General features: G+C 41.1%; 1 protein-coding gene across 2 annotated transcripts in view; it reads left to right on the plus strand.

The window, feature by feature from the left end:
- Positions 1-27,156, plus strand: part of CALD1 (caldesmon 1) — a 210,585-nt gene that overhangs the window by 50,706 nt on the left and 132,723 nt on the right. For both annotated transcript variants that reach the window (XM_080665722.1, XM_080665724.1), the window contains exon 2: positions 13,614-13,707. The gene's annotated coding sequence lies outside the window, so the exon portion shown is untranslated. The remainder of the gene's footprint in view (positions 1-13,613; positions 13,708-27,156) is intronic.

Genomic DNA, 27,156 nt, shown 5'->3' on the forward strand with positions numbered 1-27,156 from the left:
ATGAAAACCATCAGTATTTAACTCAGCCAATCAATAATTGTCGTGAGTTGCTCTGGGGATATAAAGCCATATAAAATGTGGGTGCTCACTCAGGGATCTCATGGTCAAGTGCCCAGACTCCTGGATTGGCCTCCTTGGGGTTCAAACAGCCTAAAAACATGAGAGAGAGAGAGAGAGAGAGAGAGAGAGAGAGAGAGAGAGAGAGAGAGAGAGAGAGAGAGAGAGAGGGAGGGAGAGAAAGATACTCCGCAAACCATCTTATTGTCTATGTAGCCTGGATACCATTTAATTCTGGCTAAATGTAATGTTTTCCTCTCTCACTCTTCCAGTGTATTTCACATCATGTATTTGTAGTTCTGGCCAAGGTTCTGGGATAGCATTTGTATATAAGCTTAGATGGTTCAAGTTATTTACAGTCATTTGTTTTTCATTCTTTCCCAGTAATATGTCACAAGCACATTTCAATGTTTCAAACATACAAAATTGTTGTCATCTCTGGAAAGGTTATTTTAGAATTTTTCCTTATGAACCTGCAAAATCTGTTTTACAGTTATGTGCATAAGCTCTGCTTAGCCTATAATTGTGTCTTCATAATGCCAGAATTGTCATTTCAAAAAGGACAGAGAGCTTCCCAATAATTATTTGGAGACAATTGCCCAAAAGGTTTTATTAAACTAATTTATCCTTTTCATTTAATTCAATCAACTCAGCTATAAATGTTGGACATGATGAGGCTTCTGTTGGTATTTTTGTTGGCATATGAATAGAGGCATTGCTATATTTAAAAAATGCTATCCTTATTTATTATGGGGTGTCCAATTTGAAATATTGAATTAATGTGGCCATGGGTTTCATTGACCCATCTGTATCTTCACTCTATCCTCCATTTGGTTAATAACACACTTAATTTTTTAAAAGATAGCAGCCTGGGTGTAAGTTTGTGGCTACAGCAGATTGAAGACAAGATATTGTCCACGTTATCATCAACCTTCTATTATAATTGCTAGTTAAAATGTCAGTAGCAGACTTCAGTGCGATTCTGATTATCCACCTTGTGTCCACTTCCAGCCTGGCCCTGGAGAGAAAGACACTGGACAATGAATCAAGATTTAAAATTAAAAAAGTTTGAACACCTGGGGACCTCATTTATTTCTTCACTTAGCACATATTTATTGAGAAACAAATGTGCTCAGAACTATGTGAGGCACTGGGGATAAAGAAGTGACTAAAACATCACAGGTTAAGTGTTCTTACCACAATAAAAATTAAAATAAAAAAGAAGTAAATAAGACATAAATAGTTTAATATTTATTTCCCCCTAGGGAGTTAGCTATATGAGGGCAGACAGCTTGTTGTATCCTTAGCAACTTCCATTCAATAACTGGAAATAGAATCCCAAATGGAACTGACATTTTGTCTCAAGAGATTGGAATAGTAGAAAGCAAATCTAAATTTTTTTTCGTAATGTGACATATGTGAGGAATGATATTCATAGGCAAGACCCACTCACAGGAATACACATAGGTAGGCCTTTTTCTTCTACTCAAGAAATAGTCCTATATTGCAGTTGAATGAGAGTCAAGTTTATAGGAATAATCTCCAATCCTTCCTAATATTGAAAAAAAACAAAAAACCCATGTGGAACATCTAAATTCTGATGACACATATCACTAGTAATAATGCTGTGACTGACACTGTGGATAGCCACAGTGCTGTGCCACCATTTCCTGACAGATGTATTTTGATGTTGAAGTGCTTGAAGGATTTAGTATTTGTTAGACTCTCCCCTCTGTGATTACTGCAAAGACAGTCCAAATTCCAAGGGCCACAAAGAATCAAATCTCAAGATTGCTATTTTGAAAATTTTCAGCTCTTGATAGCAGTTGTGGATCAAGCGGTGGATTGATCTGATTTTCAAAAACAAATGTAGTGATTGATTTGTCTTAAAATAAAAATAACCAGCTCCTGCTAAATGAACTTGGTTGTTAAGTAACCAAATTGAGACAGAATGGTGTTCTGCAGAAAGAACAGATTTGGGGACCCAGAACTACCTACCACTCACTAGCTGAGAGGCCTTGGGTAAACCATTTAACCACTCTAGGCCTCTCTAGGTCCTATTTGTAAAATGTTGCCAATCATATTTGTCCTCCTGACCTCCAGGGTTGCCATGAAAGCCGCTTGAGAAAAGGGATGTGAAAGCTCCGTTTACTGTAAAAATCCCGTGTATTTGTAGTCTTAACTCATTCGTGATATCACGAGTCACTTGGAAATCAGTCCACAAAACGGCTGATCTCATTGACGACAGAAGCATAATTGCCCTGTGACCAACCCGCTTTGTCCCTACCAAGCATTCCAGACATTTTATTGCGGGACCAGCATCTATGGGAAAAAGTCAAAAGGAGACTGATCAGAGGAATTCCACTGGCCCTTCCCAGGGCCCTGTGCACAAAATGGTCCCCTGTGCATTGTTATTTTGCTGTGTTTGCTGATGTCCACAGTTTCCAAGACAATAACAGACCGATAACTGGGTGATGATAAACAGACAGTGAGTGTGAGGATATACCAGTTTTCTAGAGCAAAGGCCTCTGTATCTCGTCCCTGGGATTGCAGCCGTCCCTGGCTCCTCTTCCCATTGGAAGTGTAAATAGAGAACGCAAAGGCGGACTTTCTTTCCAAAGCTGAGGAATGATATCAACCAGTGAATTTCTTCAGAGCAGCACATACACTGATGGTTCTGCTTTTTGTTACATGGGCAGGGCAAGGTGATTCTAGATTCTAACCTGAGCCCTGAGCCTTACCACTGCCCAAATTCCCTGTGTCAGAGTTTTGTGCTTCACAGTGACCAAGCTTGAGGCTCTGGATTAGGCCTTGGCTCACACCTCTGGGGTGGAGGAGAGGTGGGCAGAAGGGGAACAGGATCATTCCACTTCAGGTGTTATTTTGCTTTGTGATTTTGCTCATATTAAGCAACTGGCCATAAAAGAAATATAATATACAGCTCTGTCCTTGGGTAGTTAAATTTTAATCGGTAGTCGAAACTAACACTAGAAAAAGTTTAGAGAATACTTTAAACAAACAAGTACATATCAGATAACAAGAATATGAAAATAAGTTCGCTAAATCAATAACATATGCTTAAATTTTCCACTGGGTTGATTGAATTGAAAAAAAAAATAATTCGTTTGCTTTGTTGACCCCTACTCTCAACCAGAAAGTACTGAATTAGGACATTGCTTTTTGTGAATATGCAGAATTCCTGAGTCCCAATTTTATCGATGAGATTGTAAATAAATTGAGAGTATACAGAAATAAAAGGAACTCAATTGAGTTAAACTAATAATTATTAAACTTATTTTATACTAGAGGCCTGGTGCATGAGATTCGTGCACTGGGTGGGGGGGGGAGGTCCCTCACCCAGCCTGCACCCTCTTGCAGTGCGGGACCCCTTGGGGGCCCAATCTTCTCCCCCCTCCACCCCCAGGATTGGGCCTAAGCCGGCAGGCGGACACCCCTCTCGCAGTCCCAGACCCCTCGCTCCTTACTGCCTGCCTGCAATGGAGGCAGGAGAGGCTCCTGCCACCGCCACTGCACTGGCCAGCCATGAGCCAGGCTTGCTGCTCCTTAGCACTGCCTTGGAGGTGGGAGAGACTCCTGCCACCACCGCTGCGTTCACCAGCCGTCAGCCCAGCTTCTGGCTGAGTGGCGCTCCCCCTGTGAGAGCACACTGACCACCAGGGGGCAGCTCCTGCGTTGAGCATTTGCCCTCTGGTGGTCAGTGTGCATCATAGCAACAGGTCATTCTGCCATTCGGTCATTTTGCATATTATGCTTTGATTATATAGGATGCCTAAAGTTATGCTGTGTAGTACATCTCTCCAATTCATTCATCTGTGTATATATCCATATGCATAATTCTATAGTAACATGAAAAATGCATTCCATGAATATCAAGAAATTCTCCCACAGCATAAAAATTTACCCTAAAATATAAGCATACTATGGACAATATTACTTCAGGATACACAGGCAAAGACTTAAATGGAAATATACAATTTAACATGTAAAGAGGAAGCCTGTACAAGGGCTTGATGTCCATATGCGCCACTGAAGACATATTTTGGAAAGTGTGTGGTGGAAAGTGAGGAGGAGAAAGTGTGGCTAGCAAGCAAGGGGGTGAATGCATTGTGAAGTTTCCCAACATCTTAAGATGATAAGTAGTCCTGTATTTGAATTGTTTTAGTATGGGCCACTTGCAAAAACATTCAATATTTCCCTTTTAAGATATAGTAAGCCAAAATATATATATGGAAAGTTCACTAAGTCATTGGTAAATAATCCGGTGTTGACTTTTAATCTAGAAATAACTGGCCAAATTGATCCCAGCCTTCCCGACTATAATTTTCCCCTGCAGAGTACATTGATTTGTGTTACCTTATTGCTTTCTCTCATTGTTTGTCTTTCTTTTTTTCTTTTTCTTTTTTTTTTTTTTTTTGTTATTTTATTTTCCTGCTGGTATAATATATGACCGGGGATATTGAACTTCTATGATTTTATGTATTTTGAGCTCATAAATTCCCTTTACTTGTCACCTTTCCAGATTGGGGCTTTATCTTTTTCTATTCATACTAGAGGCCCAGTGCATGAAATTTGTGCACTGGTAGGGTCCCTAGCAGCTGCCACCATTGGCCACGGCCTCCCTCCCTTCCCCCAGCCGGCCCACCCCCTGGTCACACTCCCGGAAGAACCCCAGTTGAGGGGACAGTTTGCATAGTATGCTTTTATTACATAGGATGTTATAAAAAACAATGCTTTTATTGATGTAGAACATAAAGAAGAGTATACAAATCATAATTCTACAGTATGATGAATGTTCACAAAATGAATACCGTGGGTAGTCAGCATCCAGATTAGAAATAGAACATTATTAGTACCCTGAAACCCTGCCCCCTCTCAGTCATATCTCCTCCCTCCCTATCACTGCACCAGGATAGCCATTATTCTAATTTCTAATACCAAACATTAGTTTTGTCTTGTTTTTGAATTTCATATTAATGGAACCTTATAATTGCGTGTGTGTGTGTGTGTGTGTGTGTGTGTGTGTGTGTGTGTGACTTCTGTTATTTAACATTATGTTTCTGAGATTTGCTGCTTGAGCAGTATTTCAATCATTCTAATTGCTACATAGTATTTCATTGTTTGCCTTCCATGATTTATGCATTTTACTATTGATAAACATTGAAGTGATTTCCAGTTTGTGGCTATTATGAATACTGCTGGCTTTGAGCATTATAGCTCATGTTATTTGATAAATGTCTATAGAAGTAAGGTTTCTGGGGCATAGGATCTACACATATTCAGCTTCAGCAAATACCGCCAAACATATCTCCTAAGCCCGTGGTCGGCAAACTGTGGCTCGCGAGCCACATGCGGCTCTTTGGCCCCTTGAGTGTGGCTCTTCCACAAAATACCATGGCCTGGGCGAGTCTATTTTGAAGAAGTGGCGTTAGAAGAAGTTTAAGTTTAAAAAATTTGGATCTCAAAAGAAATTTCAATTGTACTGTTGATATTTGGCTCTGTTGACTAATGAGTTTGCCGACCACTGTCCTAAGTGATTGTACTAATTTGCATTTTCACAGCAGTGCATGAGAGTTCTAGTTGCACACCAACACTTTGAATTGTCAGTTTTTTAAATTTTAGCTGTTCTAGTAGTGTGTAGTTTAAATTTGAATTTTTCTAGTGAGTAATGAGAGTGAGCACTTTTCATATACTTATTGGCCATTTTAATACCCTCTTTTGTAATATGCTTATTGAAGTCTACCCATTTTCTTTTTGAGTCATCTCTTTTCATTATTGATTTATGAAAATTCTTTATATATTCTGGATACAAGTCCTTTGTCAGATATATGTACTACTAATATTTTTTTCTCAATCTGTGACTTGCCTTTTCACTTTATTGTTCTTAATTTTAATGCAGTACAATTTCTCAATTTTAGTCCTTTATAGTTAGTGGTTTTTATGTCCTGTTTACAAAATCTTTGCCTATCCCAAGATCTTTTACTTTATTCTAAAATTTCTAGTATATAAGTTTTCACACTTATATCTATAATCAAGTTGGGATGTGGGGGTTGGGGAGGGATAGTGTTAAATAGAAGTCAAGGTTTTGTTTTCTTTTTTTCTATATGGATATTCAATTGATGTGCTGGATTACATTACTTCCTCCAGTAAGGTTACCCTATCTTCTGGTAGTTTATTAATAGAGTTGGGGAAGCTCACTTTAATTAAACTCGGGCTGAGATGATTTGAAACTCTGCCAGTTCTTCCCCTTAATTTCTTTATTTACACACATTTGTATCCAGGATCAGTATATTATATTATTTTTGTGTTTATTTTGTGTGTTTTACATTTCAGGACAATATTTTGATGTACATCTTGTTCTGTTTCTTCTCCTTTTTATTTTCCTTTTTTATTCTTACTAAGCATTGTGTTTTAAGATTCTATTCTGCTTTAATATGTGAGATTGAATTTAAAGCACAGTATTTGGTGAACGAGTTCAGTTTTATCTACATGTACCCTATGTTCATTTCACCATCTCTTTATCACATAAGATTCCCCTCCCCCACCCCCAATTCTTTGCTGCAGTGAGTGTCCTTGAATGTGTCATTTTATGTATCCTTTGCAGGATTATTTTTGTAATATATTCCTAAAGTGGAACTGGATTATGGACTATAATACACATATTCAATGTTACCAAGCACTTCTAAATTGCCCTACAATACATCATTTTTTTTTTTTTTGTATGAAGCTATGAACCTTTCATTTGCTCCCTTTCTATAGATGAACTCTCCAAAGGTCCTATCTGAGATTATATCCCAAAATGCATTCTTCTTTTTCTCTTTCTTGTTTCCATTTTTTTAAATGAAAGTATGATTTACATAGAATAAAACTTACTCTTTTTAGTGTACATTTCTACAAGTTTTGACAAATGCATACAGTTGTATAACTACAACCACAGTTAGATATAAACAGCTCTTCCACCTTCAAAATAGTTCTTCCTTCTTGAACTTCAGAGATGTTGAAAACTCTGCTGTGTGTTTCATGAACTTTATGCTTCGTTTCCTATTTTCTCTCATCCACTTGTCCTTTGTATCGTAAGAATTCAGCAAATGCCTTCAGGGAGAAATCACTGAATGTGAGGTCACTTTTCCAGGCATTTTTTTCTCTCCAGAAGTCATCCCCTGAAACTCTAGTTACTGCAGCAGCTCTCTGATGCCTTCAGAGTTTGGTTTTTTGAAATTTTATCCAGACTTTCTAGTTGTTCTCAATGAGAGCATTGGACTGCCACAAGCTATGACATTATAGGCAAATACCTGTCAGTCTATCTACATTAAACAGACTCATTAAGACCCTCTTCCAAATTTTTTCATTGGTATAGGTCTCAAAGGGTAGAAGAAATGTCATTGTTGGCAGCTATTATCACTCCAAGTGCTCAATCATAGAAAGAGCTTTGTAGTCAAGCAATGAATTCCAATTCCAACTCTGCTACTTATTACTTATATGACAGGGAATCTGAATCTGTTTCCTTTCTTTCAAATGGAGATGATAAAAAACAACTGGCTTTACAGTTTTCTTTTGAATATTAATGAGATAACAGATCAAGTACCCTGCACATAGTAGGTATTCAATAACTTATAGATATTATTATATAATATGTTATCATTTCTCTTGGAGCTTACACTTATCTCTTAGAAATGATGGAGAAGGGGTGGGAAAGCAATGCCCTTCTCTGAGCACCCTGTTAGATGTTGCGAACGGTGAACTTGATTGAACTGGCTTTATTCACAACTGTAACAAGACATACACAATACTTTTTTTCCTTAAAAGATCATAGAATTATACACAAACCATCTGAGTTGGCGCGATCTTGAAAAATCTATTCCAAATGCTTCATGTTACAGATGAAAGAATTGAGGGGCCAAGAGTCGTTAAATAACTTTGTCAAGGTCAATTCATTCGTTACTATTTATTTAAGTGACCCAAATTCCAAAGATCACATATTTCTTCCCTTCTAAAATATTCCTTGCTCCCATATTCAACTGTAAATGTAAAACAGAGACAATTCTCAAGAGACAATTATTAATGTTTTATTGTTACTGGCTCATTCTAAAACCCATAGATCTATTTTTAAATATTTTATTATAATTTCTATCCACACAAATTATGTGACTTCCTGCCAACTAAGACTGAAATAGCTACTTACCATTCCTTTACCATTCCAATGATATATCCCGTAGCTTTTCTTTCTCTCTCTATTATTAAATAGTCTGCCTTACCCTCCAATGCATAAGACAGAAAAGAGCTCACAAAACCCCACAGAAAGCAGCTCTTTTCAAGTTTACCAACTGAAAGGGGGCTCAGGCCCTCTACCTGGGCACTGGTTGCACAGGTGGCCACATGCAGCCCTGGCCTCTCCTCTGTGGGAAGGGCGGGTTACCAGCATCACCATCACCCTCATGCTTTCCAGCAAAAGCAGCACTTGGAGAATCATTTTTTGGTAAGCCGCTTCGTTTAGCACACTTTTTAGCAGCGTGCATCTTACTAAAGGACAAATAAGCCTGAATCCCATGTGGACCAAAGAGCTTGGAAGAATTTCGTGATCACAGAGCACACAGTCATTTTATAAAAGCCTCTACCTCACACCAGGATTCCCAAGGGCTCCTCCTGGGACACTCTTTCCCCGGATCTTCCCATGGGTTACTCTTTCCTAGAAATGTATTTTCAGCCTAGTTGTCTCCTCTTCGTAGAGACCACCCCTCACCATCCAACCTCCAGTGGCGCTCTATCACAGCACGCTGATGTATTTACTCTGTCAGAAATGTGTGTTGTCTGTACCCAACCAGAACGTGTGCTCTGTGAAGGCAGAGTCCTTGCTCACCACAGTGTGTCCCAGTCTGGCTTAGAATAAGTGAATGTGGGCGTGTATCCTTCCAATACAACTGTCAGGCTGGGTTTCAATAGTGGCTTCGCTACTTACTTGCTGGTGAATTAAGCTAATGACTTAAATACAAGGAACTCCTCAGTGTTTATCCCAAGATAAAAGTGTGCATCTCACTAGGTTGTCAAATGAGATAGATGTGTGCCACCTTAATTCACAGTAGTTATTACTATGTCCATAATTAAAGTAGAGCATATTATCAAAAAAGAGTCATGAAGGTATATACCAGTAAATATTAAAGTTGAAATCAAAGGGTCCTAATTCAATCACATAAGGTACATTTTTAAATTAATTAAAATCGGGTTCTTCCTGTTGGCTATACAAATGTATTCATTTTTATAAAGGATCCCTAATTCACCCCTTGTGATAACTCCCTGCTATAATAAATGATCCTTTGAGATGTCCTCCTTCACCCAACCCTTTGGCATCCATTTGGAACATGGTATCTTTCTGTGAACACTTGTGATCAGAATTTTGAAGTAGAATTTTAAACACTTTTTACAACTACGTATGTAGTGGCAACGTTTTTCCATTTGTGTCATCCAAGAAGGTGCTACTTTCTGTTTCTTGGGCTACTGAGTGGCTTTGGCTGGAGGCATCCTGAGGGTTTTCAGAAAATCACAGCTCTTGGAGGACTAGGAATCTAATTGGGAGGAGAGAGAGAGTCCTCCTTTCCTTTATTACACCTCGATTCTCCCACAGTGAATGAATGCTCATACAAAACCTAAATTTCCCCACATACTGCTGCCTCAGGCAAAGGAGCAATGACTAGCTCCTGGCTATTTGCCACTGGCTGGGAAGGAAGACCCACTCATTTGCCTAATTTAGCCCAGCGCTCGCTCTCTCTCTCTCTCTCTCTCTCTCTCTCTCTCTCTCTCTCTCTCTCCCTCTCCCCCACCCCCCTCTCTTCCTTCATCAAGGTCTTTCCTTTCTTACCATGTCCAGTCTCAACTCGGCCTTGCCTGCAGAGAATTTTAGCAACTACCTCTCAGCCAGGTCAGCCACAATCTGTGTGTTGGCCGGTGAATTAAACACTGTGGGCTAAGGGATCCGTGAGTAATGGTTCACCCAGGCATCTATTTGAAGTTGCAAGCTAACTGGCGGTAGAGAAAGATCTTAAAGCAAGGGGTGAGAGTTTTATCAACTTCCTGGCCCTTTGATCCTAAATCTGAAAATAGAAAGGAAAGTATATCTGAAGACAAACTCCACTCTTAGTCGCTGCCATTCACTTTATGGTTTCTCTTAAAAGCCTTTCAAGTTTTGTCTCACTAGCAAGATAGTTCCTGAACATATACACAGACTCTATAGACCAAAAAATATATATATAAATGTTTTTCTACTGATACCATTTTCTTCCTCTATTTTTTCTATATTCATCCCCATATTTTAAAATAAAAATATTGAGGAAATAGAAAGCAGGGAAAGGGAAATTAGGCAAATAAATACTGAACCTCTCAGTGTTTGGGGAAGGTGACACCGGAAAAGTTGGCATTTGTGCTACCTGTCACTACCAGAACCAATAAGCAGAGACAATGATTGAATCTTTTTGTTTTGTTTTGTTTTTGTTTTTTTCCTTTATTAATTAAGGTATTACTTATGTGTCCTTATCCCACCATTCCCCCCCCACCCCCTCCACTCTTGCCCTCACCCCCCTGGTGTCTGTGTCCATTGGTTAGGCTTACATGCATGCATACAAGTCCTTTGGTTGATCTCTCTCCCTTACCCCCACCCTCCCCTACCTTCCCTCTGAGGTTTGAGGGTCTGATTGATGCTTCTCTGTCTCTGGATCTGTTTTTGTTTGTCAGTTTATGTTTATTATATTCCACAAATGAGTGAGATCATGTGATATTTATCTTTCTCTGACCTACTTATTTTGCTTAGCATAATGCTCTCCAATTCCATCCATGCTGTTGAAAATGGTAAGAATTCCTTTTTTTACTGCAGCATAGTATTCCATTGTGTAGATGTACCACAGTTTTTTTAATCCACTCATCTGCTGATGGGCACTTAGGCTGTTTCCAAATCTTAGCTATGGTGAATTGTGCTGCTATGAATATAGGGGTGCATATATCCTTTCTGAGTGGTGTTTCTAGTTTCTTGGGATATAGTCCTAGAAGTGATCTTTTATGGGTGCTTTATTCAGATGGCTGGAGATCTGAGAAGGCGGAGGATTATGTACCCTAAAGACTGTCTTAAATCTCATTTCAAGCCAACCTTTTCTATAGGGAGAAGAAAAGTGTAGGTAAAGGGTTTGGAATTCAGAAGAAAAGTAGGTAAGGGGGTTGGAATTCAGGGAAAAGGGTTAATCAGATAAAAGCTGCAGTCTGGTGATTTTTCTAGCATTCCTTCATCTGCTGACCGGTGATTCTTTATCTGTGTCCTGGGCTGCTGACTGGACGTTCTGTCCCTGGAGCACACTGACTTAGATACCATCTTGGTTGCTTGCAGTCCTCCTGGGGCAAAAAGGTTGCTGGAACAATGGCTTTTTAGTGCTTTAATTACCAAGCCTATTAACTGTATAACCAAAGCTAAAAAATTTTTAACTTCTTGAGTTCCCCATCAAAGGTACTGTGAATTTTTTCTTTACAAATTTCAGTGTCTTTCTGTGTGTTCCTTTACAATCCAGACAGGTAACTCCTTGCTTTCTTCTGATCTCCTAGCCTTCACTGCAGTCTGAGGGTCAAGGGTGGGAGGCCTTGTGGGGTGGGTGGTATCATCCGCACCAGCATTCCAATGTAGGGAATTTTTTAAGGTGCATATTCCTGGGCACCTCTGAGGTGTGTCCCATATATTTTGGTGTGTATATGTTTTTTTAAAGAAACTTCCCCAGAAGATGCTGATATGCAGCCAATCTGAGAATCCCCTTTTAGGGCGATAGCACAGCGTAAGTGGCACAAGGACAAGTACAACGGCTAATTGCTCCTTGTTGTATGCCCTTTTCTTGGCACATAGAGGGCACTAAAACCATATTTGTTTATAAATTTACTCATAGGAACACACTTTGTAACTTGTCCCATCTAAATTCCATCCTCTACTACTCTTCAAATCACTGAGCAAAAGGTTCTTAGTTGGGAGAGGGGGGAGGGAAGGAGCCGAGACTGCTTTGGGAAATCAGCAAAAGCTAATGAAAGCTTAAACACGCAAAATTTGGCCTACAGTTTCGGGGAATTCACAATCTTCCCTGAAACTCGTTCATGGTTTCTGTTTATTCATTCACTCAATATTCATTTTGTAATGCCCTACTGGGCGCTGGCAGGGGCCTCAGAGCTGGAAGGAACCAGATTATGAACCAGGTTTAGGCAAGCTTTCCAGTTGGGGATGGCGCACGGGTTTTCTTGTCCCCTTCTTAGATTTATAGAAAAGGCCTCCAAAATTTGGCCCACGGTAGAAGAAAAGGAATTTAAATGGGATTTGGAGCTCTTACCTCTTTCTGGCTTTGTAACTTAGAAGTATAATTATATGTTTCATCACTCTAACTAGATTTCTGGCTCTGTTAAGGCAGGGCCCACATCCCTGTATGCTAAGCAAGGTACCTTAGCTGTATCGACAATACAGTAATTGGCGCATGCATTTGGGATGAGTAGGAAGAGATGGTAGGTATTCGGGGAAGGGAGCTAAAGGTAGCCCGAGTGACTCCTCATAGTAAGGAAAGGGTGGCACCTGGTTTTGCTGACTACCTTTGGAGCCCCGATTCCTAGTTTGCAAACTAGCCTTCCTCAGATACATACAAACCATAGGTAACACACTAGGCAGGTTTTTCTTTGATTTGTTGTTTGTTTATTTACCTGTGAAACGAGGTGAAATGAGAGTCTAGGACTCCAGGACCAATTTCTAGCAGTACTATTTCAAGTCAATCCCTTGACCTCTGTAAACTTTGATTTTCTTCCAGTACAAAATGACAGAGGTGGGGGTGGGGGAAAGCAAGGTATGTTCTTAAGACCCATTTGAGACTCACATTATTCTTCTGAAAGAAAGGCAAGCATTAAAAGGCCAAAGCTGCCTTTCCCACACCCATACTCATTTGCATCCCTTGTAGTATCATGTTGGGGCAGGTTTAGCAGTGTAATGGTGACTTACTGTCACAGCTATTAATTCTTTGGTCTAATGTTAAATATTTATTGCTGTGTTTCCAGTTGCAAGAGAGTTAACTCTAGATTATCTACTAGCATATTTCTGTAATTATTTGTAACCCTCCAGTGCCTCCCCTTCTACCAACTGGTCAAGTCCCTAACCATCAACAGCGGAAGATCTTGGGCAAAGCAAAGGGTCTTTGAAAGTCTGAAGCTTAGAAGGCTTGAAGGTTGAGCTTGGAAAGGGGGTGTCCTTGACCTTGTTCTAAGGCATTTACCTTTGACTATTGGCATGTGTAGTACTCTCTGTTTTGTATTAACTATACCACCTTCTCTGCCCTATTATTTAGAAGAATTTAGGGATTGATTCTGTAACAATTGCATTTATTTTCTTTAAAATGCACAATATATATTTATATCTATGCCTCACTTCCCCCTTTAAGTTCTAACTAACACTAGTACATGAGGAAAAGTGATATTTTATAATATATAGTCTATATTAACAAAAGTTCATTCCACTTAATTGTGTTTCCATTTTTCTTTTATGTCAGGTATCATTAAAACATTCCAAGTTCACCCAATCGAATTCCACAGGGATTGGTGATCAATAAGAAGGCTCAGACGTGGATATCTGATTGCTTAACCGTGAGTAGAGTTTATGTGACTGAGGGCAGGGTTGGTACTCTGCTCTTAGCAATTATATAGCCTCTCTGCCTGATTCTTGCACCTAACGATGCATTGCAAGAAGCCAAGCTTTCTGCAGTGCACCTCATCATTTATTTACCAGGCAATCTATCAAGTTCGGAAGGAATTGTTTTGTAATTTTTTTTGGCTTTATTTTTTATTTTTTTATTTTTTGCATATATAATTAATATCTTAAGCAAAACAGTCCCCTTTCAATAATGAAGTCCTTACTTCCTGCAAAGAATGCTGATGACTTGAGGTAATGAAGAGAAGAAGATGAGTCAGTCTTCCAGGGGGAATAGCTCCCTTTGCACAAACACTGATGATGTCAGAAGCATTAAATACCTGTCACTTTCAACAAATTCTTCTCAGCTGGGGGAGAACTTCTACCAGCAGGAAGTCTACCTGGGGAGCAGGAAGAGGGCATTTTAAAAGATAAGGGATGGAGAAACTAAAGGAAACTTCACTTGTTCACAATTTTACCAAAGTGGGCATCAGTAGGATGAAAAGGTTTTTAAGGAATTTAGCCTAGTTCTCAGGCAATTATTGTTTCAGGGTTATACCAGTTACACCCTGTATTAGTTTGCTATGGCTACCATAGCAAAAGGCCACAGACTGGGTGGCTGAAACAACAGAGATTTATTTTCTCAGAGTTCCGGAGGCAAGAAGTCCAAGATCAAGATGTCAGCAGCCCTGGCTGGGTGGTGGTTCAGTTGGTTGGAGAGTCGTCCCATACACCAAAAGGATGTGGGTTTCATTCCCAGAGAGGACACATACCTAGTTTGTGGGTTCAATACTCAGTTAGCATGTGTATGGGAGGCAACTGATCCATGTTTCTCACATCAGTGTTTCTCTCTATTCCTTCCTATCTCTCTCAAAATCAACATAAATATATCCTTGAGTGAGGATTTTTTAAAAAATGTCAGCATGTTTGTTTTCTTGTGAGAGCCCTGTCCTTGACTTACAGGTGGCCATCTTCATGCCTTCACATGACCATCTCACTGCATGTATATGTCAGATGTCTCTCCAAATTTCCTCTTCCTAAAGGACACCAGTCGTATCAGGTTAAATCCCACCCTAATTACCTAATTTTAACATAATCACTTCTTTAAAGCCCTGATCTCCAAATACAGTCCCGTTCTGCTGGGGATTAAGACTTCAACATATGGATCTGGGAGGAACACAGTTCAGTCCATAACACCCCATCATCATTTTTTTTTTCAGTATGCTGATGTTGCACACGGACCTCTCTCTAATTCTCATCTGAACTCCCTTAGCATTTATATCACTCTCAGAGCATTTGTTTTTTCTGCAGTTCGTTATAGTCCTTTGTATGTAAAGCTGTCATTTCCCATTGACATTTCATAATATTTGAAATTGAAGAGTGTGCCTTTTGCACTTCTCAGAGCACCAGAAGAAGGTTGGTATACAATAGACACTTAATAATATTTATTAAATGACTGACTTAACTGAATGAATAAGTGAATGGATTCAGGGGTCCTCAAACTACAGCCCTCGGGCCACATGCGGCCCGCCGAGGACATTTATCCGGCCCTCTGGGTGCCGCTGCCTGTCCTGCTTAGCAGCCGACTGGTCCCGGGCCCGCAGTGCGCATAGGAATTTGTTCATAGTTGTTTTTTTTAAACTATAGTCCGGCCCTCCAACAGTCTGAGCGACAGTGAACTGGTCCCCTGTTTAAAAAGTTTGAGGACCCCTGGATTAGATGAAGCCTTTGAACTACAATTTATTTGCTTTAAGACTATCTCTAAATGATTATTAGTGGTGCTTTCTCTTCACTTGCCACCCTTCTGTTCCCACAACAGGTAGAAATAGTCAAGGTCAAGGCTGGAGAGGGCTGAAAGAAAATTAACTGATTGCAGGAGAGTTACTGCTCTCCTCAGAGAGGTAGGCAAGAGACAGAAAATAGCATGAATTTGCCCAGATAAGGTCATTTTCCTTGAGGACACTGTTTGAGAACCAAGAGAGAAGGACAGTGAGTTTTCACCGAGACTCATTGAGTTTGAGGGGATACCCAAAAACATACAAGATATGCAAGTCTGAAGTTCAGGTGAGAACTAGAGACAGAGATGTTCACAGTCATAACCTACACTTGGGAATTAAAATCATGACAGTGGGTGAGGCCACCCAGAGAGAATACGTGGAGGGAGAAGAGCTGTGGTTTAAAAAATGCCACCAAGCCGAAACCGGTTTGGCTCAATGGATAGAGTGTCGGCCTGTGGACTGAAAGGTCCCGGGTTCGATTCCGGTCAAGGGCATGTACCTTGGTTGCGGGCACATCCTCAGTGGGAGGTGTGCAGGAGGCAGCTGATCGATGTTTCTCTCTCATCGATGTTTCTAGCTTTCTATCCCTCTCCCTTCCTTTCTGTGAAATATCAATAAAATATATATTAAAAATAAAATAAAATAAAATATTAAAAATAAATAAAATAAATAAAATAAAATAAAAAATGCCACCAAAAATTGTACGTAGAATGTTTCACTGATAAATGACAGAAGAAAGAAATCTTATTATTTATTTATTTATTATTGATTTCAGAGAGGAAGGGAGAGGGAGAGAGAGATAGAAACATCAATGACCAGAGAGAGTCATTGATCGGCTTCCTCCTGCATGTCCCCTCCTGGGGATCGAGCCTGAAACCCAGGCATGTGCCCTTGACTGGAATCAAACGTAGGATCCTTCAGTCTGCAGGGTGACATGCTATCCACTGAGCCAAACCAACTAGGACAGGAGAAAGGAATCTTCATGCTACTTCTAATGAGGGTTTGTAAGACCATGTATACTAGCTAATGTGTATGTCTATCTATTTCTCTCTCCTCTAATGTCTTGGTCCTGTTTTATTCCTTCTCCTTTCCTCACTTCCGTGAGATATGCCTCAAACCGTTCTGGGGGCTTGCCCTACCCAACTTAGCTCCCTTCTAGCTAACTCCACTCATGAGCATGTGTTTGGCTCCCCAGCTTCCTGTCCAGGAGTCTCAGCCAATGAGAACTGATCAGACTGGACGGTGAGAGAGGCCCAGGACTAGCCCTTTAACGTCCAAAAGACAGAAGGCAGGTCCTTTTCAGAGTCAGGTGCCATGGAATGTTGTCTTGTCCAGACAGTAAAGAGGCAAGTTGGGGGGAATGTACCTCTTTTGCTCCCTGAACTCCCTCCTTAGTTCATTGGTCCCTGCTAGTCTCCCCGCATCACACATGCTTTAGAGGAAGCATTGGAAATATTTTAGGGTTTACAGCATGGCCAGAATGGGGGCTAGTGAGTATAGATGGGCCATGGGTCATGACAGCCATAACAAACTTCTCTCTGGGATCCACCATCTTTTGGGGTCATGTTTACCCCAGCACTGAATTTCCCTAATTTTTTCTTCTTCCTGTGAGGCAAATAAAAAGGGAAAAGATATTTGTTTCTCTTTTATTTTCTAAAGTGTTATTTATTTTCCTTTAAGTTTCCTCCTTGCCTTTTTTTTTTTTTTTTTTTTTTCTTTTTCTCTCTCCCTTTGTTCTCTTTTGTTAGCAGAAACCGTTGATCTTCCTTTGGATTATCTGATTATTAGCAAAAGAGGCTATCAGACGTCTGGAAGCTTCCTCCTTCTTGGCACACCCCCACCCATTTTTAAAATAATGAACGTGGAGATATCAGCTTGTTCAGGTACCTTCTTCTCTACTTTCCTCTTGGTGTTCTTTGAGTAGCCAGGAAAAAGATGCCAGTTTTCTCATAGCTACCCAAAATGCCAATGACACCCAAGTCAGTGATTTTTAAGAAAATTGGTATTTACCTATAAGGAGAAAGGAGAAATTTTGAAGTCAAGAGAAAACAGTTCTGCAATCTATGAATGGCCTAGGTGAGGTGTTGCAAATGAATGGTGGCCAGTGGCCAGCATAGGTGCCTCCCAACTGTGTTTCATTAATTTCAGGCAGCTAAAGGACTTGGAGGGAAAGATAATTTTCCTATGAACATTTAAAAGAAGTGTTTTGAGTTGTGTGCAGGCTTTGCCCTTGTTTTAGAACAGCATAAATGGGAGATTTTTATAATCACTATGGGCCAATATTTTTGGAGTCCCTTGAAACTCCAGATGGAGTGGAAAGAGGGTTTTTTTCTTCCCTTTTCCTTGAGTTTTGCTGAACAAGCCTCCCTGGACGCCCTTGACAAAGTGTTGGGTCTTCTGTTTAGTTCAAGTCTGCCAACACTTGTTAGAATAAGATATAAAGGGGTCTTTCTCACACTAGGAGTCTTTTCTATGGGTTTCTGATTGTGGTTGTAGAACAAGGCTCATAGGTGAGAAAGCCTTGAATCCACTACTTCCTTAAGAGTCTTACCCCAAGGGGACTGCTTTCAGATCTTTGTCCTGAGGCAAAAGGAGGAAAATATACAATGGGCTCATTTGAGGGATTGAGAGGACATGAGGAACATTCCCAAAGTTTCCTGACATTCTGGAGACCTTCATAATAAAGAGGGTAAGAGGACATTCCAGCGCCACCACATACCGATTTTTAAACTTTGGCCAAATGATGGCATTTTCCTGGCCAGGGAATTACACCTGGCCTTAAGAGGCACCGCCATGAAAGCACACACCCCTGCCTAGCATCGCTACTGACGGAGAGAGGTTGTGCCAGGGTGGACACGCCGAGATGGGAGGCAAAGATAGCAGGGAGGAAAACAGGCAATGGTGCCAAGAGTCCTTCTAGAACTTCAGCCTTTAGTTCCAATAAGCACGAGTGAGTGTGCCGTAAAGAGAAACAGAATGATTGTGCGCTATAGTTGTTGTCAACCCAAACTATCAAGTCTTATCCAAGGTTTCCACTGTGAAGAGTTTGTACAGTTAAAAGACACAGACTCAACTGCTTCCAAACTCTGCTTTGGGATGTTCAACAAAACAAAGTTGTGAACCTCTTGCACTTGCATGCAACAGACCTCCGGTGAGATGAAGTAGAACAAGCACTCAATCCAGGTAGGGGAAAAATCTGAGACATTTTCCTCCCCACTATTCTCTCTCCCAGGTCCAACTTAATGTCAAATTAAATCTAGATTTTTTAAATTAACATTTACTAGAGGAGATGGCAGAGCTGCATTCCCTGAAATAGATATTTTAGGCCAAACTTATTACTTAGCGTTTTTTTTTTCTCCTCCTTTTTGCTAATTCAAAACAAAATGTCTATCATTCACTCTAACACCAGCCTTTAAGAGCTGGAGACAAATGGAGTCTGAATATTCACGCCCATGTGGTACAAATGAACTGTGATTTCAGGATGCTGGCTGTTTCTCTGACAGGGGAAAAGAGCGGTTGACTAGTTTAATATTTTTGGCTGAACACACTTTGTTCAAGAGGGATGAAAAAGGCCAACATTAATATTGAGTCCTGTTATTTAATGACCCAAAATGATATACCATGGAATGGAGCATCCTGAGTTTGGGAAAAAGTGTGTTGATCATATCCAGAAATGCAGGGGCGGGGGTGGGGTGGAAGGCGGAAGGAAGGAGTGCTTCTAAAAGCATTTTCTCCCAGTTTTTCAAAGAATTCCACTTGTATGTATATTATGTCCATGATTGTGAATCTGATTCCATCACAGACTTACAAACTTTATAAACATAAAGACATGTGTTACAATGAGAGACTCTGGGGACACGTCTAACTGTCTCCCCCAGATTGCTTGCTAATGGTTTAGAAATGAAAGATGCATTTGTAAGTTGGGGTTGTCAGGGAGACTTGGAACCACTATTAGCACCATCTGTCTTTTTTCTTGTTCTTCAAACATATATTTAGTCACTCATTAATTTATTCACCCTGTATTGAATTGGACCTTCTCCAACCCAGGTGTTATATTAGGTCTGGGCTGCATTAGCAATTCTAGTGTTCCTTCACCCTCTCCTATCAAATGGACTCTTGTTTTGTTCAATGCAATGGAAAATTTGGTGAATCCAATAATGCATTCATTGACGTAAATTGTGATTTTTGATACTTTTATTTGTTTTTCATTGGCCTCATCTTGGCAAAGAGTCATAATATTTTAAATTTCTCTGCCCCCTCATCTACCTATCACACTTAATTATGTGGTTTGTAGGCAAAACACTGCAATGCACTGGCTATATCTGTAATTCTACTTTTCTGAAAATTGCTTTGAAGAATGATGCATAATTGCCCCTGATGTTAGGTTTCCTAAATTCTGGTTTTCATGAAACATTTTTTTAAAGGGGAGAGATAACTATAGTTTTGAAGTAATTGAAAATTAAAGTCAAAGTAACGGTGCTGTGATAGTTTTATGGAATGCTCATAAGAATCAAAGGTGAGAGACTCAAAGTGGATTTGCCATGAATCCAATGGAGCTTGATCTGTAAGGCCTATCCCTTGGACAGATTGCTGCTGCCTAACTTTTCACATTTCATAGTGTGTTCTCTTTCTTAAAGAAGGCCTCCCAAGTAATCTTCAGGTCCCACAAAACCTGGGTCTGCCCTGAGACGGACACAAGCAGATAAACTTAGATGATTCAGCATAATGTCTATAGGGAATTAAATAAGTAAAAAAAAAAAAAAAAAAAAAAAAAAAAAAGGCCAACACTGTGAAGTGTTGTAAATTGATTTTTTTAAGGTTTTAGAATGAATTCGACTTGTTTTCTAAAGCAAAACCCACTTAAATGAAATTATAACTCAGTTTGCCAAAGCACAAGTGGACATAAACAGGACACTAATTTTTACTTCATTTATAAACATCAAATATGAACTCACCCTAACATGGAGCAGGCCAAACCCTCTGGGCAGGAAATGGCTCCTAGGAAGGGGCATTAGTAGAGGAGCAGGAATCCTTCCAGGCGACCACCATCATTTCATCCTTGTGCTTCTAGCCACAGTCTGCCCTGTATTATGCATTTGCAGGTCTTGTGAGTTGGAGCATAGTACTCTGATTAGAAGCACAGACTGTGGGGCCAGGCTGCCTGGATGTAAATCCTAGCTCTACCATTTACTGGATCTGTGGTCTCGAGCAAAGACTCACCTTCTCTGGGCCTCAGTCTTTTTATCTGTAAAATGGAAACAATAAGATTGTTATAAAGATTTAAAATAATATTCATAAAGTTGTTAGGAGTGGGCTTAGTAAATGGTAAGTGCTACATTACCTTTGCATGAATAAGTAAACTTCTACATCTGGACTGTAACCCAATATGTGTTCACCATGAGTTTACCCTTGCATCTCTGCACAGTGCCTGGCCCGGCCCATGATCGGCCATTAATGAAGGACTCCCTAGATCAGGGGTCACAGACCTGCAGCCTAAGGCACACATTGACTTGCAAATGTGCTTCCTTTGCCCAGAATAGATTTTTTAAAATTTGTAGTCGAATGCTCTTAGGGATGCACACATTCTTCATTTCCCCATAGGCCACCACTCCCCAAATATTGACCACTTTGGTCCTTGAAAGCATTTGAATTTGTCATTCCTGGTAGAAAGGAATGAACACACATGTGAAGATGCCTACAGTTAGGGCCCCTATATTGGGAGCAGGGAGATGGTGCCAACCAGGAGGTGCCACGTGAGCCACTTTCATTCCCTGCGGCCCTGCTGCAGTGTTCCAATTGACCTACCCATCTCTGTGTCTACACTGAAAGTCACAAAAGTGAAATAAAAAATGGATAACTTGAGTAAGAACCTGTTTGAAACAGAGATGTGTGCTACCTAATGTCGGAAGATCACTTTCCTTATGGACAGCGTTGGCTGAGGCTATATCGGTCATGACAAGCAAGGTCACGCTGCCGTCAGGAGCAACTCAAAAGCTTAGTAATTTAAACAAAAAAGGTTTATCACTCATGCTTTCTCTCTAACCCTGGATAGGCAGGGGTCTCGAGTCCATATTGTTGTCATCTTTACTTGGGGACCTCAGCTGAAAGCTGCTATCTGGAGATCTTGCTGCTTACTGCGGTAGGGAGAAAAGAACTCTCTGAAGGGTCTCAAACCAGCAATTCAATGGTCTGTCCCAGAAGTGATATGACACTTCTGTTCACAGTTGATTGGCCAGGACTAGTCACTTGGCCCCAGCTGACCACAAGGAGGCCAGCAAGTGCCATTCGATAATGTGCCCAGAACAAAACAGAAATATAGGACAACCAGCACGGATGGCACAGCTGTGGCATTATTTGGAACTTGGATTCTCAGGCCAGAAGTTTTTCAGTAAGTTCAACTCAGTCAATATTTCCATGTATCTATAGAGGCGCAGCAAATAACCCAGCACTGTGAGGGGGTAGCAAAGGAGATGTAGGCCCTGACACTGAGCAGCTTCAGATTTGCTCTGGAGAAGGAGACATTCTGAACATTTGAATAACAGAGCCATATAGTATTTATCGCCAAATAGAACAGCGATAGCAATGTTGCAGTTGAAAGAGAGGATGAGTCTAGAATAAAGGTAGGACTGAGTTAGCCTCTAGAAAAATAGATGGGATTTGCAGGAGTGGAGGGCACGTTGGGTTACAGAAGAGAGGAAGCAGGAACAAAGGCCCAGAGGCAGACATGAGGGCTAGATTATTGCAGGACTAAGGAGTTGTCCTGGCTTGTGTTTGCATGTGAGGGTGGGGTAGGGAGAGGACCCAAGTGATAGATACAGTGGTGGAGCTAGTCCACGGAGGACCTCTGAGGTCTACTGAGAAACAGGATGGAGGCATGTGGAAGAAAGACCATCTTTCTTCTCTAAAACCAAACCAGGAGTCTCAGAGGCCCAATAGCTTCCCCGACCCACAAGGCAGTCACTGAATGGAGACAGTAGGAAACCTGGGATTGCTCCTGATTCCAGTTTAAAGCTTCTTTGATCACTTCTCCTACTAAGAAAGAATATTCAAGTTCAAGTGAAATAGCCTCTCATTGCTGGGGTCAGTTCAGCCCTTTTACTGTTTAACATCTGTTTTTGAAATTCAGCTGAGACCCTGACTTAAATCTGTTTAACTTAAAAGGCAGCAAGGGAACATCTTGTTTTCATGAATGTCCAGAGGCTGTGTGTCAACAAATAAAAGGTTCTGTTTGCGGCATTCAAAGTAGAAAAGTTGGTTATGAGATGTTCTGCCACTGGGGGAGATTTATTGTGGACTATTTGTTTCTTGGAATCATGAACCAAAGTTTGAAAAAATAAGTGGACCAGCTTCGCTTAAATCAGCAAATTTCTGTTTGATGGTGGGTGAGAAACATACTTGTACTGTCAGAAGGTCCCTGAGCTGGATGGCTTCTAGAAAGATGCCCCACTCTGCCTCCTACTTGAACTACGTGAAGATAAGGCTTAACGTGAATTCGCTGCGTCAGTATAAATTCCAGCAGACAGCAACTGATAAATCATTGCTTTTATATTACCCACATGGGACCTGAGGTGGGAAAGAAGGGGTGAGAATAGTTCCCCATCCCGCAAACCTAACTACTTCACTCCTCACCCACTTCTTTAGGAGAGAAAAGTGGAGAGGAGTTTGATTTATCAGCACCTAGAAGAGTGAGTGTCTGGCACATAACAGAGTCGATATGTATTTGTTTAATGAGTACAAACTCTGGTCTTCATGCTCCCTGTATGAATGCACATCTGTATATGTGTTAATATCATTCCTGAAAGCTATTGCTACCTATGTCTTATTCTAGCCCCCAAAAAACTATTAGGTCATTCCTGTCATTCTCTTTCATCGAAGTTTATGTTTTTCCTTATGTAACCCTTATCCCAATGTGTTTGTTATTTGTTGCCTGTCTCCACCATCAGACTACCACCATGATTAGGGCAGGGTAGTCATAGTCACAACTTATGTGCCCCACCAGACAATGTGGCTACTACATGAGTGGTATTTCAAAACACTTGCTGAACGCTTTTATGGAAGTTTTCATTATGAAACAATGAAGTTTTCATGGTTGTAGAGCCTTAACCACTCTTAACGATACATGAGTTTAAACACAACGAGGAGGACAATAGGGCTTAAAATGCACTTGAATATATAGGGGACTTTTGTGTGATGACATACTCACATTCATTGGACCATACACTCTACTGTAGGTCATGGTGGGATGGGTTGGTCTAACCATCTCTATGTTTTCAAAGTTGTCAGTCCATATCTGCCATTACAGCTGGCCCAGATTAATGTCATAACATGTGGCAATTTAGGATTTATTTTCTCTCAAATAGTTAAGTAATTCCTAGTGGAATTAAACCTATGGCTTTAGCCATATTAGCTAAATTTTGACCCACCAAACCAGCCGGTAAAGGCAGTACAAGGATCTCTGGTCAGAAAGATGTTTGGGGTGCCTGGGGGCGGAGGGGGGGTGGTAAATGGCTTAATATGTACATTCATTTGTCTAGTGGTCCCTGTAGACTTTTTTGGAGGTCACACAAAATACAAACATTTCATCTTGAGTGGAATCAAACTGGATTCACTTGCTCCGTTTTTGCTCTGGCTGCCTGTGTAGACGGGGTTGAAATGGGAATGATTTGTGAGTTCCAAAGGATCTCTAGAGAAATGCTCATTCGTTTACAAGTGGTGCTATCCCACAATAGTTTCTTGCTTTGTATACTTGAAAACATTCCCAAAGAAACAAAGTTGGATGCAGAAAAAATAATGAGAGAAAAGAAAAATAATACTCTGAATTCTGAACAATTCTACTTTAATAGGTTGATCTGCCTGCCAGCTGGCCACAGCGTTGACTACTTGTAATATATACTTTTGGTAGGCCACATTTAGTTCTTGGAACTGTTTATATTAGACTGCAGAAACTTAATTATTCTAAAATTGGCAGAACTCACTTTGGTTACTTAATGCAAAATTGCTTAGTCATCTTTATACATAGTGTGGACAGCATTGTTTAAGTGTGAAAAATTGGGAAATGCAAATGTGCTCCAAAGAGATTTTAGGTCAGGTAGAAAAACAAGAAGGTGACATTTTTCTCAAGATGCTTAACAGGTGGTTGCCACATGTTTTAATTTGACAGGCTAGGTGACTGCTGAAGTCCTTGATTACAGTATTTTTCTGTTTTCTTTGTGGATTTTGTCAGAAGTAAAATGCTGCTGCTGCTGCTGCTGCTGCTGCTTCTTAGATTGTATTCTAATCCTAGATTTTTCAAGGTCATGGTTTTCCAGCAAGAGTGTGAGGAACTCTAGCCTCAGCAGTCAGAACAGCTTTCTTGTTCTCAGAAACAAACAAGGATGTCATTTCAAGCCGGTTGTCACAAAGATCCCCCTTTTGTCTCTTTTGATTTGAATATGTATCTTACCATACTTGAACTATCTGCCTTCCAAATATAATACAGATTTATAGAGCTTCAGCAAGAAGTGAGCAGGCAAAATGAGTTTCTTTCTTGTATTTTCAAGTCTGAAGTGGCGCCGAAGGTCTCCAGTTTTCCCAGGAATGCCCATGGCCTCATACTCTTCCTGTGACCTGGGCTTGGGCTCCTAAGAGAGATGGTGAGAAAAGATAAAAGTCCTATATCCAATGGGTAGTGACACAGCCTGGGAAAGGTAGGTTCCCAAGCAAACATCCAGAACAGGGCCTTATGTTTCTAATTACTGAGCATGGTTAGAGAGCCAAATCAGGCAACACTTCTTTTGAGACTGATGGAAGCATTTAAATCAGCTCTGAATGTCAGTATTTTCTAATTATGATGGAGGAGTGGCAAGGAATCTCCAAAGGCCTTGGAAATTTGGAGTGTTTCAGATCAACCCTGATTCTTTCAGTTTCTTATTCATCATATGTCTGCTTTGTCCTTCTTTCTCTTTGAACGTCCCAGAACAAACATATTCCCCCAGTCAGTAATGCCTAATACCCCTCTTCCTGTAACCCGAATATCTTTCTAAGACAATGTCCTTTTCCACTAGAGGAAAACAGCAATTCCAAATCACTATATAAAATGGAGCTCCATTAGAGAGCAACCAAAGGACTTGTATGCATGCATATCAGCATAACCAATGGACACAGACACTGGGGTGGTGGGGGCTTGCCTGGGATGGGAACGGCTGGCAGGGGGTCAGTGGGGAGGGAGTCAATTGGGGAAAAGGGAGACATATGTAAAACTTTAGACAATAAAATCCTATCTAATAAAAGAGTGATATGCAAATTGACCATCACTCCAACACACAAGATGGCCGCCCCCATGTGGACATAAGATGACTGCCACAAGATGGCTGGCAGGGGAGGGCAGTTGTGGGTGATCAGGCCAGCAGGGGAGGGCAATTGGAAGGGACCAGGCCTGCAGGGGAGGGCAGTTAGGGGTGACCAGGCCAGCAGAGGAGGGCAGTTGAGGGTGACCAGGCCTGAAGGGGAGGGCAGTTGGGGGTGTCCAGGTCTGCAGGGGAGGGCAGTTTGGGGCAACCAGGCCTGCAGGGAAGGGCAGTTGAGGGGAACCAGGCCTGTAGGGGAGGGCAGTTGGGGGGAACCAGGCCAGCAGGGGAGAGCAGTTAGGGGCAACCAGGCCTGCAGGGGAGGGCAGTTAGGGGTAATCGGGCCGGCAGGGGAGCAGTTAGGTGTAGATCAGGCTGGCAGGGAGTGGTTAGGGCAGCCGTGGGCAAACTACAGCCCATGGGCCGGATCCGGCCCGTTCAGCTGTTCTATCCGGCCCACAGAGCCGAAAGAGCGAAGGGTTCTCTTGCTCTCCCCTCCGCTCCTTTACTTTGAATTTATATTAGTTCACACAAACACTCTATCCATGCTTTTGTTCTGGCCCTCCGGTCCAGTTTAAGAACCCATTGTGGCCCTCGAATCAAAAAGTTTGCCCACCCCTGGGTTAGGGGGTGATCAGACTGGCAGGAAGAAGTGGTTAGGGGCAATCAGGCAGGCAGGCAGGCAGGCGAGCAGTTGGGAGCCAGCAGTCCTGGATTGTGAGAGGGATGTCCAACTGCCCACCGGGATCGGACCTGAACAGGCAGTCGGACATCCCTCGAGGGGTCCCAGATTGGAGAGGGTGCAGACTGGGCTGAGGGACACACTCCCCTGTGCACGAATTTTGTGTACCGGGCCTCTAGTAAATAAATAAAAAATGGAGCTCCATAGCAAATCATCACCGTCCCCAAGGTTACTGAGAGCTCAAATGGAGACATGGCATTTTGATAATGTGTTAGCCGAGTTTGTCTGTTTGCCAGTTAAGTCCATTGAATAAGGACTGCCCTGGAATCCATTTCAATTCAATAAATGTGAACCAATGTTGACTATAAGATATAACAGTCAGATCTTTGAAGGATTACAGTCTTCTAGGAAAGACAGCTATGTCCTTAGTAATTAAAATACAAGCCACAGACTAAGTATTGCAATCGAAGTATAATGTGGGTATCAGGGCAAACTCATGTCAGATAGTTTTAAGCCTATACTGTGAGCCATTCCTTACATGAAGAATTGTCCAGGAATCCCCAAGCTAACAAACTGCTGAAACTACCACCTAAATGATTCATGTGAAAACAAAAAGGGAGC

Source organism: Plecotus auritus, assembly GCF_963455305.1.
Source record: "Plecotus auritus genome assembly, chromosome: 4".
In the NCBI taxonomy this organism is placed as follows: Eukaryota; Metazoa; Chordata; class Mammalia; order Chiroptera; family Vespertilionidae; genus Plecotus; species Plecotus auritus.